This window comes from Astatotilapia calliptera, chromosome 16, assembly GCF_900246225.1.
Source record: "Astatotilapia calliptera chromosome 16, fAstCal1.2, whole genome shotgun sequence".
Lineage (NCBI taxonomy): Eukaryota > Metazoa > Chordata > Actinopteri > Cichliformes > Cichlidae > Astatotilapia > Astatotilapia calliptera.
Genome location: NC_039317.1, coordinates 21,908,132 through 21,922,963, shown reverse-complemented (window position 1 = coordinate 21,922,963; position 14,832 = coordinate 21,908,132). Strand labels below are relative to the sequence as shown.

Below are 14,832 nucleotides of genomic sequence, written 5' to 3'. Positions count from 1 at the left end.
TCTGCGGGGTGTCTTTTAGGAAAATGACCACACAGCAGATTGCTCTGGGCTGGAGCCAGGCTGGCAGCAGTCAGCAGCCCCGGCCTGGTCACGACTGATGGAAAAACGAGGATGTCCAACAGCTGCTGACTGTAACAGGCGTGCTAACGGCATTCGAGCCGAGCTAAGGTAGCTAACGTTGGCGTACAGGTTCAGGCTTCGTGGCAGTGTCGGAGCAACCGTTTGCTAGCAGTTAACTACCTGGCTAACATAGCTGCGTGACCGTTAGGACTGCACGGTGTCTTCAGTGTTTAAGGTTAAACAGTGATTGTGTTGTGACATTACCCCGCCAACTACATGTATCCACCGCAATTTATACAAACATAAATTTATACGTAGTTGAATCGCACAATACGTTGCAGCATATTTTTTTTAACAAACGGTTTTATTTTGATATTTTTATAAAAAAACAAACAAACCAAAAAAAACAAACAAAAACAAGCGGAAGTCCCAGGTTTAAAACTCTCGACTGCATTTATAACTTTTTTTTTTTTTAAGGCGGATTCGTTGCTTCTGAATAAATAACCCATGTGTAGAAACACGCTAGCATGGCCAGTCTGTTTATGTGTGTGCATTTATACCATAATAACCTTAAACTTGCAGCAGCTTCAAGGTGATTTCAGGTCCCGTCATAGATGCATTCCTATAGTTATATGCTGGAATGGCTTAGGTATGAACAAATAACTTAAACAATGCTCTGCTAATTCACCTAATACATGCCTCTGCTGCTCAATCAATTAATCAGTCAATAAGTTAATCAAACTTTATTGATATAGCATCATTCATGGAGGTTAGGGCTGTTCAAGCTGTTTAATAGATGACTGATAAGCTGATCATGAGGAAAAATTACTGAAACTAAAGTAAGGCTGGATTTAAAAAAACAAAACAAAACTGGGTGCTGAGGTCTATTTGTATGCTTTGACCCAAGTGCCTTGGAACTGAGTGTCAACCAAGCAGTATTAGTGTAACTGCACCTACATTTAAATATGCTTTATTAATACACATCAAATGGCCATCATTGAGATGGGGAGGGGGATCCTGATTGATAGTGGGATAACTAATGCAAGCCACTTGAAAACCCACAAAAACCTCCTTTAAAACAGCACAGGTTATGAACTGGAGATGGTGGAGGTTTTTCAAAGTGATCATAAAGCTAAGCATGTTTGTGTCTTACTTTTTACATTCCTTCTTCCATACTGACATTTTGCTGTGGCTCAAGACAGCAAACAGTAAATTAAAAGGATACTGCTTGGAGTGATATTGGTCTAGGCTAATAAGCCACCATTACACTAATGGCATAATGAGCAAAGGTGTGGAGCTCAAGCTCTAGATAATTCCAAGTTATCTGCTGCTCATCCTCAGCCTTCATCCTCCTCTGTCCTCCTCCTGCCTTGCTGTATTTCCACCACCATGTGTTTTGGGACTAGGCTATCATCAGAGCAGCGGCCTATTTTAGACAGAAACTCCAGTTACCCACTTAATCTGTGTCTCATGTCTCCAGGAGTTGGGTTTCATGTGCTGCTCAGTGGAGTAAATGGTAACCTTGTCGGTGACTTTGGATCATATTGTGAAGCTGGTGGATTTGCTCGATGAAGGATTGTATGCTCATAAAACTAGTGGCTGATGGTTTAAGGACTCTTATGACCTTTGTATTAATATAGTGTATGTAAGATTTGACAGCATATTGGTTCCACCTCTGCACCGTTTGTGAGTAAATGGAGACATCTTTGAGCCAAGCCAGTTTTGCCATAACGGTATTGAGCCCAGTAGTGTGTTGCCTCCTTCCCACCCACCAACAGTGATGCACACGCTTAGGGGATCAAAGCTGTAATTAGCCTGCCATGGATTAGCAATGGGGACTATTTTCCATTGTACTCACCCACAGCGCCAGAGGATCACACAGGCAGGCAGCCCCCTGCCCTTCCTTTCCTTCCAGCAGAGAAGAGCTGCATCACCATGTTTGTTGTTGTCACTATGAGTCCACAAGCAGACAAGAAACCTCACAATTCCTCCCTGTAGAGTCTGAATATGTGGGGATTTCAGATTAGAGCCTTTTTGTTTTTGTTGGCTATTATTTAACATTTAAATTGGTTTCTACGCATACTTTAAAGTCTTCAAAGGAGTCCGTTTTATCATGTTGCGTGCGGTCTTGAGTCAGCTGGATATGTGGTTGGCATGCAGAGAGAGCCGCGGGGTGGTTGATTCACTGCGCTGCCAGGTATGAGCTCTGTCAGTGTGTTGGCTGTCTCAGTGATGTACAGTGAATCTCTCCAACATGAGTTCATGAGAGGCCGAGACGCATGATGTTTGTGCTGAACTACTCCTACAGCTACCAGTATTCGTAGGGATCCACTGATGTATAATCACGGCCACGTGTTTCACATTGGTTTTGTGATGCCTAAATGTTCACTGATGTTAACTTTACAGTTAATCTTAATGAAGGCTTCTTTGTTTCTTTTGTACAAAAGAGGAAATAAATTACACAGAAACAACAAAATTAACAAAATTTTAACATTGGCATCAGCACAGAATTTAACCATCATGCATATATCGCTGTAACAATATTTTTTACCTGCAGATTATTTACTTAGTGTTTAAAATATAAGAGAATATTGTAAATGTGTGTTAAAGTTATTGATGACCAATAAATCTTACAATATGTGATTAAAAACACTGCAAAACATTCCTTGACATAGATTAGGAACTTTCATCTATATGAACCTAATGGTTGCTGTAATGTTCAAAATAGTATTTTTTTTTTGTTACAAATAAAGCAGAAAGTAATAGCATCTGTATAGCCAACATATATCGTTGCACTGTTAAACATTGTCGCATAATTACAGCTTTTTGTCGTATCGTGAAAGCCAAACTGTAGTTTTGAACATCTTAAAGTGTATTCAGAAGGTGAGCAAATATTCAAAACCCAAAGATAAAAGGTTTATATTAAGTCATACATTTTATTTATTTGATCTAAATGGATACATAGTGTATGGGTTTACACACTCACCTAACAAGCAAAAGATCGCTGGTTATGTCCTGGGAGTAGATATGAATCACTTGAAAAGGCCATAAATCAGGAAGGGTGTCTGAAAAAATCCAAATATGCTGAGCTATCCAGTAGGGGTGGGCGATATAAACGATATACGATAGAAACGATATAAATTTGGCCAACGATAGAGATTTTGACTATACTGCTCTATCGCGATAGCATATGTTGATGATGTCACCAAGCTGCGTCTGTTTTGGTCAAAAGCATCACAGTGGCTACAACCATTATCATCTGCAAATTATGCCGAGAGTCATAGCAAAGAGATGAAGCACTTTTGAAATATGGGGAAAGCCAAAAACTCTGCACAACCAGAATTCATACATAAGGTACACTCTCGATTTTTGAGAAAATTAAAGGATTTTAAGTGTGCCTTATAGTGTGGAAAATACGTTATACAGAAGAAAAGAATATATCGCGATATATATCGTTACCGCACATGCTTCAAATTATATCGCGATATGAATTTTAGGCCATATCGCCCAGCCCTACTATCCAGTGGGATATCATAGCCACTAATATCTGCTAATATGATAAATTTCTTATTAACTCATTCACTGCCATTGACGGCTATAGACGTCAATGGCAGTGAATGAGTCAATGGGTTTAACTCATTCACTGCCAATGGCTGGCAGTGAATGAGTTAAGGTGGTTGTTGAGTAATTTTCTGTCAATTCATTCATTGACTTACTGACACATTAATGCCGTAGTTGTTTTACTTATGAATTGCATCTTAAAAAAGCAGCCATCACTTCTAAATTGTCAGTTGTACAAAAGTGTATGAGAAAATACCCAAAGCCTTTAAAACACACATATAGTTGACATATATAGGAACTGTTAAACATACTGTTTGGACAGAACATTTAATAACCAGTGCTTGTGGACACTGCATCAAATATGAGACAAAGGGAGAACACATCACTGTACCAGCTCTTTATTAAACACCTGTGTCAAACCTGTCTGATATGATGTGAAAGACATTTACATGTGCTTGAAGCGGAAACATTTAAAGCTGTCCCTGTTTATATTTAGGTGGTGCTTGCTGGCAGTATTTGCTTTTATGTTTGCGGAGTCTGTGTGAATGTTTTGATTGTGTAAGATTAACTGTACTATCCCCTAAGGGAAGTTGCCTATTCCCATGTGAGACAATATCAGGCTTTATCTTCGTTCTTTTGTACAGTAAGACTGGTTGATACTAGTGTCACAAGCTTTCACCTGCTTTAGTGCATTTCTGTCACTGACTGCTATGTTTGCATACCTCTGTTGATAAAGTTGTGCCGTTAGATCAAGTTAAAGTTTAAGCCGCCGCTATACTCAGGCACAGCGAATAGGTAATTACCGGCAGGTATTTATCAACCATGCTCAAACCTGTCTTATACACTGTTAATGGCAAATTGAGAAAACAAACAAGGCTTTTAGTGCATAATGAAAGTTGTGTTTTTCATACTTTAAAAATTGACATTGACATTAAATGGAAAACCAAAGAAGTAGAAATGTTGCTAATGGCTCAGTCACACTAGAATTAAAATAGGACCGCAACCTCCTCCTTGTGCACATTTGGTGACCGATTCGAAGTACTTGCAGCAGCTAATTGATCTCTGACAGACTGAGCATGAAACACCTTCAACCTCGATTGCTTTTAAGGTAATTGCAAAGGTCGCTTAGTGGGAGGCAACCTGTCTCCAGAGAATCCTGGCCCAACTCATACTAACTGCAATCACTCACAGGTGGATTGGCAAATGTTATAATTGTCTGGTTTAACAGACAGGTTGCTTGCACATTGCAGTCGATCTCCGTCTGCTCCAGTGAGCATAACTCATCTGCAACGTTTCTTTGCAACAGAGGACTTGACGCAACTGGTTGCCAACTGGTTGTTGTCTTGTTATAGTCATATATAAAAGCAAGGTTAAGACACAGTGCCTGTGTCTTTTTGCAGTTATATCATCACAATTTTTGAATTTCTTTTTCACATCTGTGAGGTTATGGCTAGACTCTGAATTAACGTAGTTAACATGAGTTTGCATGTTCTCCTTCTCCCTGTGTGGGTTCTCTCAAAGTACTCCGGCGTCCTCCCACAGTCTAGAGATATGACTGCATGTTAGGTTAATTGGTGATTGTGACTTGTCAAAAGGTGTGATTGCAAGTGTGAAGGGTTGTTTTGTCTCTGTGTTAGCCCTTGAACAGACTGGCGAGCTGTCCAGGGTGTAGCCTGCTTCTTGCCCTGTGACAGCTGGGATAGGCTCTGCCATGACCCTGAATTGGATAAGTGGAAGAAGATGGATGGAATGATCAGTGAGAGTCAAAGTTGGAAGCAATAGGATACATCTTAACCTTTTTTCATGACATGGCATGCACTACCTCCATGTGGGTGCAGCTGTAGCTGTGGAGAGAGAGAACCCAGCAGGATAGCAGTGCGAGTAGCAAAGCAATATTGTCTAAAGATTTTTTTCTTAGGCACTTTTGTGGCAAGATTTTACTAAATAGGTTTGACAGGTCGCTAATAGATGATGACAAAGTCACTAATTAGAAACAGTTAGGTGACCTGAAGGTGATCATCGCTTCTGAGAGGTGAGAGAGATGTCATATACCCAATCCAGAAGTTGAAAACACAATATTTACACAACAACACAATATCCAAACAGTTGAATATTTGAGTGAATCCCTAATTATTTGATCAACTGTTGGGGTTTTCTGGAGCCCATAATGTCTACCTTTAAATTGGTAGACATTTAACTACGTATAGAGGGGCATCTAGTTTAATAATAAGTTTTAGCACAAGTAGAGCAGAAACCTCCACCCACTAATTTACCACCCTGGGTTTGTTTCTTCACATCAGGCATTATCCTTACATCTGCAGACAGCTGGCTTAGTGGTGTTAGCTCTAGCACTGATTCAACTAAGTGTGATCTCCAGTTTAGTCTGGTTGCTCCATTTCTCATAAACAAATAACACTTTGTCAGCAAGCATAAACTGATGTGCAGTCATCAGTTAACAGTAAAGCAGAAATCAGCAAGTCCTTAAGAAGGGGGAGCTTGCAAACGTTTTTGCTTCGGATTCCTCCTCTGTTGTAGAGACCGAGAGGTGACAAGGGCCAGTAATGTTCGGCCATCATATTCTTAGAAGTTCCTGTTCTCTGCTGGGCTTTACCTTCCCTTCAGTCAGCTTTCCGCTCTCCTGCTTAGCTTGCCAGTCACGACTCAGCGCCTGTCTGAAGTTGAGCAGATGCCAAAGCTTGTTTGATTCCAGGAGCCTTTGAATTATTGGCAGTTATTTGTTGTTGTGATATGATGGAAACGATAAGGAAGAATGTGGAGGCTTGTGATGTTTTCTGGAGGGTTTATATAAACCTTGCCCATGAAATATACATTTAGAGAAACTCTGAAATGCAGTAAAATTGGTTTACTTAGTCTGATTGTTTTAAGATGTGTAGGTCCTAAAGTAACTGAGCAAGAGAATGACCAGATCTTTGAGGCTAATGCTTATTAACTTGGCTACAGTCCCTTGCAGATTTCATAGAACAGTGCCATGCGCAGCTGATGTAATTTCTTTGAGTCTGCTGCAGTGATATGAATGGAGCCAAAATGCGGTCCACATTGTTCTCGATCATACAGTATGACTGGGGTGGAAGGAAGTTCAGGGACTAAGTTCTCTGATCCAAATCCTCGGGTTGCGGTCTCAGCCTGTGGGCAGTCCAGTGGTCTTGGCATGTCATGAAAGCTCAGAGTTGCTCATTGTTAAAAAGACTGAGGGCTTAAACAGCAGTAGAGCGCTTTCCTCTATTTCACTAGAGTGACATTAAATATATGACACACACGCTCTGAAAACACTGCCAGTAGTGGGATTAGTGGTCATGTGTCTTTATTTAAAATGTCAGGGAACTTGTGACTGAGAAAAGCACTCTCCTCCACCTCATGGCTCCTGTTTTACAATTGTAAATGTAATGCAGCACAGTAGGCATTTGTGTGGTGCAGAGTAATGTTAACACGTAGCTTGTGTTCGTGCATTGGAGCACAGTGGTGCCTAGCCCTAAGCCAGCTTTGCAAAGTAGCTTTGCACTTATATCTATCCATTAATAGATAATAGACAAAGATCTTATTTGTAGTTAAATGTTAAAAATAATAATAGGTTGGCCATTTAACCATTATTATTATATTAAAAGAGGCAGCGCTGGTGGAGTCAAACTCTGCTGAGGAACATGTCTGAGTTATTACTGGTAATGTGACCATGCCTCCCAATAGGATACCCCAGAATGTGGTTTACATGCATTTTCCAGTTCAATAAAACGCATATAGACTGACTGGGCAAAAGCCCACGAAAGCCCACAGACCTGGTACAATCAAGATCTCTACTCTCTTTTGCAGATGATATGGTTCTGTTAACGTCATTGGCTGATGACCTATAGCTTGCATTGAAGCTGTATGCTTCTGAGTGTGAGGTGGGTGGGCCTCAAGTGGAGGAACTCAACTATTTTGGGTTCTTTTTCACAAGACCTGGATGTACTGACGCAAGTATCACGGGAAGAGGCATGAGGGTGACTGACAGATTAAGACAGTCTGTAGTGTTGTGGATGCTGTTGTGGTGAAGATCGAGCTGTGAGTGGTGGACTTGAGCTTCCTGAAAACCTTATCTGAGATCTTTTTTGGAGATATGATCTGGAGCTCGGTTATTTAGAAGTGGCTTCAAGATAGTCTTGGTAGAGATGGGCTGCACTTGGTTGCATTTTTAAAAAAATCACTTCCTGGGTGTCTCATTTGGACCCTTTGCACTTGTATGTGCAGTGTGTCAAAACAGTGACATGTCAACTTGAATTTCATTTAGGGATGAGGACAAAGTTGCATGGAGCAAAATGTAATCTGTGGGGCAGATGATAACCAAGGCTGCATAGCTTTGGCCCAACACTGTGCTATATGCCAACATGGGCCTAGTAAGATGGTTTGTGCTGAATGCTTTTCCTTAGATGTTACAGTGGAACTCACCAGTGCAGGTGGGCTGGGTGTGTGGGTGGGTGGGCAGACAGCATAGACACCCGAATTTGTGAATGCGATAACTCAAGAACAGGGTGATGTGGATTTTGGAAATTGATACCCTTGGTGCATTTATTAAAAATTTCAGTGATGTCAAGGTCAACGTAAGAGGTCAAATTTAGAGAAAATCTTGTGAATTCGATAACTGAAGAAGGAAGTCACTTAGGACTTTCAAATTGATACCATAGGTGCAGGTACTAAAAATCTTGGACGAGTTTGAATATCAGTGACCTTGGAGTCAAGGTCAAGATCAGGGTCAAGTTTTCTGAAAATCACCTAAGATTTTCAAATGTATAGGTGCATCTACTGTGACACTGCAGGGTAGCAATGGTGGCCATCAGTATTTGTTTATTTTTGTTAAACAGGTGATGTTTCTGCTATATCTGTAATTTCCTCACTTGTATACATGTCTCTGTGTGTAGTAAAATTGTTTCTGATATCTCAAGAATATCACCTCAAGGTACATGTTTTATTTATGATAAAATAAACAGTACCACTCCGCTTTCTTCACAGGAAATTGCCCTACAGTATAGTGGAATTTACTTTAAAAAGAGGCAATAGCTGTGTAAAAATTATGTTCACTCAAACTCACTGTAGATTATTCACTGTAAAGAATCAAACTGAACGGGCACTATGGAGAACCCTGCTCTTGTCAGACTGCACCTGTTTATCCTGTGTCTGGATTTGTGTACACACAACATTTGCATTGAAAGCATTTGTGTGTCTCAGTTTGATGAGCACAGGATGGGGGCTGGATGCCGTTGGCAGTCACCTGTGTTGTTGTGTGTTGTGGTTCACCCTGTCTAATTGGTGGAACCTCTCTGTGTGTGTGTGTGTGTGTGTGTACGCGTGGGTGCGTGTGTGTGTGGACTTAGATGCACGGGCCCATCCCAACACGTCTGGCCCTGCAGCTGCAGCAGAGCTAATTTTAGCCCAGGATGTGCGTACGCCTCAGTTCCCCTTTGCCTGGCCTATGAGAGATGAGGGGAGAGAATGAGGGAGAAATGGCAGCCAATTTTTCACTTTCTCTACCTCTCCTATTATTCACACCTGTATTTTTTTTTTCTTTCTATTAATATCTGCCTGCTATATATATATATTTCATCTGTTAAAGAAGTAGGTAGTTGTGACTCTGTCCACGTGTCCGAGGGGTAGCGGTATTGATTTGCACAGGAGCACATTGATCTTTTAGTCATTGTTGCCTGCTTCTTAGTGACCTTTACTCACCAAAATGTCCTTTTGGTCAGTTAGTGTCCCGCAGAGGCGTGTGTTTACCTGTCTGCCCCTCTCTCTTCAAACTGTATGTGGCTATCATTCTGTGCAGACTGGGGAAAAGGGCTTTAGGTTGTTTTTTTGTTTTGTTTTTTAACTATAAATAAACTTATTCCATTCCTGAGTGGACAGCCTACTCTGCAGGTGAGTGGCAGGCTGGAGTTACAGTTACAGTATAGGCACAGGGAGATTATACCAGATTGCCCCACCATAGTCAGGTATTAGAGTTAATCCACCTACCAAGGGAAAATGTCTGGATAAAGTCTGTGATAATAATGAGCACCAACGAGGAACATTTTAGTCATCTGGTAACGTCAGTGATTTGAATTTTGCTGCATGTTAATGGGCAAGGTTGTGACTGATCATTCTCTTTGCACAGTATTAGTACAAAAATAGCCTAACTTGAAACACGTAGTACGTTGACGACCTAAAAATAGGCAAAACAGTTCTTATAGATCATTGTATTCATCCAGTCCATCTATCTTAAGGGAAATTATCTCAGAGGAAAAAATACTCCCTGTACCAGCTTTGTCTGAGATGTGTGTAAATGTTTAGTCTAAACCAGCTATCCGGTTGTTCAGTGATGACACGACGAATCCTACTTCCGGGCCTAAAGTAGTCTGCGTTTAATATGGCTTTTGTGTTGTTAACATGTTTAATGTTATGTATTTTCTTCTATTTGATCTCAAAAAGCTCCTAAAACAGTCAGTGATCACTGTTGACCTCCCTCGGCTTTTATTACCGCTAATCATTTATTTAAGCTCAGTTTTTAAAACCTTAGGATGTAACTACAGCCCAGCCCATGCAGCAGTATATGAATGACTAACCTCCTATTGTGGATGGATTATCTCAGTTGTTCTCCTGGCTGACGTTTGGTCCTTTTACAGCATCCTGCCATGCGATTACATTTGTTCCTGACCACCGAGAACACTCACGTTAACTTTTATCGAGTGGGAAAAAAGTTAGCTTGTTTATATTATGCTAACATAGCTGTGTCGTTAGCGGTCACGTAGCACATCATTATATACCAGCTAGCCAAACTTCAGTAACCCTACAAACGTCACTGCTGTTTAGTTTTCTGTCTTCATTTATGCTGGAAGTGATAACAGAGCTGTACGTTTGAATTTGTTTCCAAAACCCCGCAGTCAGGACATGCTATATTGTATTTAGATAGAAGCTTATAAAGGCGACCGTGGCTCAGGGGGTTGGGAATCGCATCTGTAACCGGAAGGTCGCCGGTTCGATCCCTGGGCTCTCTGTCCTGGTCGTTGTGTCCCTGGGCAAGACACTTTAACCTACTTGCCTACTGGTGTTGGCCAGAGGGACCGATGGCGCGATATGGCAGCCTCGCTTCTGTCAGTCTGCCCCAGGGCAGCTGTGGCTACAACTGTAGCTTGCCTCCACCAGTGTATGAATGTGAGAGTGAATGAATAGTGGTATTGTAAAGCGCTTTGGGTGCCTTGAAAAGCGCTATATAAATCCAATCCATTATTATTATTATTATTATTAAGCTAGCTAGCTAACTCCCTGCTAACTTCTAACTCCGTTAAATGTCATAAATTCCGTTTTCATGGATGCCTGGATGTTAAACTCAATTGTTACACCTGGTAGAGCAGAACGCTGATCATTTTATTAAAGATGAAAGACTTTAGACAGTTTTTCAACTCTCAGTAAGCCCATAGTGATCGTTTGATATATGGACCTGCAGCAGAGTTTAGGTCCAGACACGGCTAGTGACGTCAGACTGAACAACCGGATTAAGCCTCTCTAGACTATCTTTACAAAACTATATAATGGTACTAGAGTATAATTGGAGTTGATTGGAGAATATCTGTTTGTACTGATGGTCGAAACATAGACTGTATTTGACTCTGGGTTCTGACTTTCTTGCTAAACAGATTTTTAAAGCAAAGGAAATGTACACAACAGAGATCATTAAACGGTCGCTGGTAATGATGTCATTTGTTATGGTCATAGCGAGCAAACTTGAAGGCAAAAGGATGGCGTTAGAAGGGGGCCAAACTGCAGGGAGAGACAGCTTGCTCAGGTTCAATAATTCATGGCTGACTGAGCTAAGCTGACCTTGAAACGTCCCCAGTGTTGGACTGTTGAAACCTGGCCCAGCTCATTTAGGGCAGAGAAGTTGAAACAAGTACTCATATGTGTGCAGCCTCCGTTTAGGGAATTTTTTTTCTTGTCCCCCATTTTTTGGGGGATGTGTCACTATTTCTCACATAGCATTTATGACTTTGGTTCACATGTGTTCTTGACTTTGATTATGTTTCATATCAAGTTTTACTTCACTTTTAGGATGAGTAGAGGTGTTGTTGTTTTTTTTTTGTTGTTTTTTTTATATGACGAAAAGAAATGCACCCTTGCCATGAGAAATAAGTTTTAGTGTCATAAAGTGAAATAGGTAATGCAAAAAACTCAATTACACCTACCTCTTCATGAGTATCAAGAATTTGATTAGATTAGATTACAACAGAGTGAAAGCAAACAGTAATCCCAATTTGCTCTTGCCTGATAACTTACCTGTGCAAATATTAAAATGGCAAACAGCCTGTAAGCATGAGCTCGCCTCCTTTACCATATTTCCCATAGATACATTTGCATGTGCATCAGCAAAGGCGTTTTAAAAACGAATCATTATTAAATAATACCATTTAGAAATTTCTCCTCTTTGTGACAGATAAATCATTGAGCAGTAGTATTAGCTGCCTCTTAAGCGAGTCCACCAAATGGACTCTAACATCTTAGCCTACAGTTGGGAATTATAATCTTTTTTCTGCTTTGCTCTTGATGGGTTCAGTGTACCAAAGGAGTTCCCTACCTACTGTGGCGTGATCCTGTGGCTCACAGATCTCCTCAGCAGAATAAAGACTATTAACTCCAGCTGCATTTCAACAAGCTATAGCTGAAGTCTAACTTTCAGATGAGATCCTCTCTGGAGAAGCAGCTGCTTGATATCAAAGTCTGCCATAATTGTGGGAGTGAGCCAGCTTAAACCCAACTGTAATCCAAATAGCTGCCAAAGTTGGAGCAAGGGGAGTTGCCCACTTGTAGGTTGATGGTGGCATAATCAAAATGTTAATGACTCACCAAAAATACTTGGAAGGCTGTTGGTATTTGGTGTTGGGAAACACTGCTTTGCTTGATGAAGTTATCCGGTCGTTAAGTCTGACGTCACTAGCCGTGTCTGGGCCTAAACTCAGCTGCAGGTCCATATATCAAACGATCACTATGGGCTTACTGAGAGTTGAAAAACTGTCTAAAGTCTTTCATCTTTAATAAAATGATCAGCGTTCTGCTCTACCAGGTGTAACAATTGAGTTTAACATCCAGGCATCCATGAAAACGGAATTTATGACATTTAACAGAGTTAGAAGTTAGCAGGAAGTTAGCTCGCTAGCTTCTATCTAAATACAGTATAGCATGTCTTGACTGCGGGGTTTTGGAAACAAATTAAAACGTACAGCTCTGTTATCACTTCCAGCATAAATGAAGACAGAAAACTAAACAGCAGTGACGTTTGTAAGGTTACTGAAGTTTGGCTAGCTGGTATATAATGATGTGCTACGTGACCGCTAGCGACACAGCTATGTTAGCATAATATAAACAAGCTAACTTTTTTCCCACTCAATAAAAGTTAACGTGAGTGTTCTCGGTGGTCAGGAACAAATGTAATCGCATGGCAGGATGCTGTAAAAGGACCAAACGTCAGCCAGGAGAACAACTGAGATAATCCATCCACAATACGAGGTTAGTCATTCATATACTGCTGCATGGGCTGGGCTGTAGTTACATCCTAAGGTTTTAAAAACTGAGCTTAAATAAATGATTAGCGGTAATAAAAGCCGAGGGAGGTCAACAGTGATCACTGACTGTTTTAGGAGCTTTTTGAGATTAAATAGAAGAAAATACAAAACATTAAACATGTTAACAACACAAAAGCCATATTAAACGCAGACTACTTTAGGCCTGGAAGTAGGATTCGTCACGTCATCACTGAACGACCGGATAGTGACTGAAATCCGCTTTTCAAAATGGACACTGAATATTTGAATTACTGAACTTTGTGGGTGTTTATCAGTTTTGATTACAGCTGCTGGCTCATATTAAGTTGAAATGCTGGTGGTGTAGATGAAAGAAACTACTGGTGTGATCACAAACCACTTGTCACAGTATCTGCAGAACATGACTTACATTTTTGCCAGAGTGTTAGGACTTTGCAAGTTCTACTTAAAGGTACTGCACCCAGTTTTCACACTGCTGGCTAACGCTACTCGAACATTTGCATCTGTTGTGAAAACATTTCTGTTTCTCCTTTTTGTTGCAGATGGTTCTAAAGTCTGTTTTGAACCCTCACTTTCCAACATATGTTTGTAGCATGTGGTGAAAGAAAAATTTGTAGCACATCTACCTTGACTTGGTTGTGAATTTTTTTTTTTTTTTTTTTTTAATTTCCAAAAAAGTTGAAAATTCTTTCCTCGGCATGCTCATTGAAAAAGTCTGATTGTCTGATTGGGTCTGTTCATGACTGCTCGTCAACAGGGATTCATTCAGCAGCAAAAACAACAAAGCTGCCATCACTTGCTAGAAAAAATAGAAACTGTGTCGCCAAAAAGTCCAAGCTGATTAGTTTATCTTTGTTTACACAAACAAGCATAGTTTGTTTCTGCTGTTGATTATAACCAGGACAGAATAACTGTAACGCTCTTGAGTGCTGATCTTGTCTCCCCTGCTCCGAGTGCAAAGAGTGGCTCTCTGTACCTTGTGTGGCTTTAACCTTGCGTTTGTTGACATTGGTTTAATAAGTCTCTCAGTCACGGAAACCTGTGTGATTCATCTGTCTGTAGTGAATGATGGCTATTGTACACACAGCTGCTAAGGCGTCAAGTTCCTAAGGTTGTGTGTTTTTTCATGTCACGCATTGTCGCCCATGTGTCTCCTGTTATTTTACTGACACAATCATCGGTTGTACAGTATATTGCCCATCAGTAAAACTCAAGTTTAAAGGGTTTACGTATTAAGACAGTAAGATAAACACAGATGGCACACATACTCATTACTTAATGTCATAAACGTGTTTGTCCATTAGGGTTGAACACGTCTCAGTGTTGCATCTGTTAGCCGTGTACGTCCATCCAGTCAGTACAGGAGAGGAGACGGCTCATGGCACACACAGCAGCTTTGACCCAGCATTTAAGATTATGTTGTTTTTGGATTTTACCAGCTTGACAGATTTTAAGATGGTTTTTTCATTTGAAAGCTTAGCCTATGGGCACAGTGTTTAGACTCAGAGATTCCAGGTTTCACAGAGTATGTCTGTGTGACTAGGCTACTCAGCTTTCTAAGTTGTAACAGGTGATGTGAATGAAATCACTCTTTCACCTTAATACTGTGAGGATTTTAATAAAATATTCTTCTGTTGAGACTAAACTCTTGCAA

At 40.6% G+C, this 14,832-nt stretch overlaps 1 protein-coding gene across 5 annotated transcripts in view; it reads left to right on the top strand.

The window, feature by feature from the left end:
• LOC113007398 (protein FAM126B) overlaps positions 1–14,832 on the top strand; it is a 46,808-nt gene that overhangs the window by 293 nt on the left and 31,683 nt on the right. The window contains exon 2 of one of the 5 annotated variants that reach the window (XM_026143921.1): positions 20–168. The exons of the other annotated variants lie outside the window; for them this stretch is intronic. The gene's annotated coding sequence lies outside the window, so the exon portion shown is untranslated. The remainder of the gene's footprint in view (positions 1–19; positions 169–14,832) is intronic. 5 annotated transcript variants of the gene reach the window in all.